This window comes from Silene latifolia, chromosome 2, assembly GCF_048544455.1.
Source record: "Silene latifolia isolate original U9 population chromosome 2, ASM4854445v1, whole genome shotgun sequence".
NCBI lineage: Eukaryota > Viridiplantae > Streptophyta > Magnoliopsida > Caryophyllales > Caryophyllaceae > Silene > Silene latifolia.
This window is the reverse complement of record NC_133527.1, coordinates 84,541,466-84,544,224: the sequence shown is the minus strand read 5'-3', so window position 1 is coordinate 84,544,224 and position 2,759 is coordinate 84,541,466.

Genomic DNA, 2,759 nt, shown 5'->3' with positions numbered 1-2,759 from the left:
TCACATTTCCACGCATTTCTATCAAATAAACTTTTGTCACGGATCCCGGAATCATCATACAAGCTCGTTAATCAAGCCAAAACTTCACTAAGCATTATCCAAACGCAGCCATTATACCCATCTCTATGTTAGCAAAGACTCGACCTCAGATAATTCCGACACTATTAACATACACATCATACATATACACACGGACTCCACCTTCCCACACCATGTGACTGGCTTAAGCGTCATTGGGCCAAGATTTTGAAATATGGGCGCCTACTCACCCAAAATCTAGCATCAGCGGGGCTCCCATTACACATACACCAGGTTCATTTTATTAGACTCACTATGTTCATTATTTTCTTTTGTTACAGGTTCCAAAATCGTCGCTCTGATACCACTTTGTAACACCCCCATATCCAGAGGAGCCTTAACTAGGCCTTCCATAGCATATAAAGGCATTACCATCTCGGTTGCCCGAGTACAGTAATAATCAAATGCCGATAAAAGAACTATTATGTTATGTTACAACTGATTTAAACCAACTGATGATATAAAAGATACAACTCAAAGTCTACTTGCTATAACTATCAATCTCGTGGAGACTCATCCCTGCCCGGACTCCAGCTATCAACGATATCAACACCTGCTAAGACAGACTGCTCACCATAAGGGATCACGGCAGACACATAAACAAACAAGACAACCACCCAAGGTCAGTACTGAGATAAAACACAACAAAGCCAACAACAACTGTCAACTAAATATAACACAATCAGCCACACACAAGCACACCCACACCGATCAATCTCCGTCACCGACTGTCCACTAGACCAGCCCTGCCAGCGGGGGACCGCAGCCGTACCCACCAAATCCCCGCTCATCATACCGAGCGATAACCCTGTCCCATTAATGTGCACATCCCCTTCCGTGGCGGGTTCCACGAAGGGCGAAACTAGGGCGTGAAGCCACTCCCGCAAGTGACTCAACTCAGCCGAGAACGCATCTCGAGAACCATTGACAAACAATCACAATCACAATATCAACAACCGTCTAAATCTATCAAAAATTTGTAATAACAACCGTCTGAATCAATGAACAACACACAACAACCGCAATACAATCACAACAACCGACACACTAGACCATCTACAGAAACTGAGTAGGCGAACCTACCTTTAAGCAACTGCAACCAATCCATGCCAACATAGGACATATCCAACAACCAAGCAAAGCGTATAAGCACAACACAATCACCTATTACTATCAAGCAAATCCTAACTGTAAAGACAAAGGTACGGATGATGATTATGACATACCTATAAAGAGAAACCCGGAAAAAGACCGTTACCCGACTCAAGCTACGCTCTCCTAAGGCACAAGGACCTTCAAAGGGCTTCCATGGAGGTTTTATGGTGAAGGGAAGGGAAAGGGGCGACTAGAGAATAGAAGGAATGAGGCGGAAATGACTTGCGGATTTAACACAACGCGATTAAAAACCCTCGTTGAAAACGCGATACTCGATCGAGTACCACACACACTCGATCGAGTAACCCTTTACTCGATCGAGTACCTACGCTACTCGATCGAGTAGCCTCTACTCTATCGAGTACCACACAAGACACGTAACCCAAGATAGCTTTGGCACGCACTTCTAAGAACCATTCCCGCTCCCAAGGTCAGTCAACGCTGGTCAAGGGGTCCCTAAAAGGGTGGGTATTACACTTTGTGCAAGGCGTTGAGCCGCCGCTCGTCTAGATATGTGAGTTGTTCGTACCTTCGACGGTTCCATTCCGCCTTAGGAACGTGACTCTTTAGTAGGATGCGTAGAGATGGGACCTCTAATTCTACCGGTTGAACCGCCTCCATGTTATATGCTAGGTAGAAGGGTGTGGCGCCTGTCGGTGTTCGAATGGAGGTTTGGTATCCCCAAAGTGCGAATGGGAGTTTGCTCGGCCAATCGCGGTAGTTGTCTTGCATTTTCTTGATAATGGTGACAAGAGTTTTGTTTGTTGCCTCCACCGCTCTGTTGGTTTGGGGAAGGTAGGGGGATGACCGATGTCATTTGATCATGTATTTTTCCAGCAAGGCCTGTGTTTCCGTGCGGAAGTGAGAGCCTTGATCGCTCATGATTTCATGGGGTACCCCATATCTGCAGATGATGTTGTCCTTGATGAACTTGGCCACTTGTTTGGCGGTCAAGACTGCATAGGACTGTGCTTCCACCCATTTGGTGAAATAGTCGATGGCGACGAGGACGAAGTAATGCCCTTTGGTGCCTATCGGGTTGACTTTTCCGATGATGTCGATGCCTCAGGTCGAGAAAGGTCAGGGCGATGTCATGGTGTATAAAAGGGAAGGTGGTATGTGTTGTATGTTTGCAAATATTTGGCAATTGTGGTAATGTTTGACATAGTTACGGCAATTGGCTTCCATGGTGGTCCAGTAGTAGTAACCGCATGATTTTTCGGGTATGCATCATTGCACTCATTTGAGGGCCACATTCTCCGTCGTGAACCTCTGACCTTTGATACCGTCATGGAGTATCAAAGATAAATTTATAATCCAAACTACTACTATAGCTAGTGGCAGTCAGGGTCGAACCACAGAGAGGCGATGCAATTAATAGTTGTCTAATTTTAGTCTAAAGTAACAGTTGTGAGGGGGGTTTGATTTAAACAGTTCTATAACTAAAGGCAGTCAAATTAAAATTAAACTAAAAACAAATAAATGAGCAGTAGATGAAAATAGATGAAAACAAATATTAAAAGGAT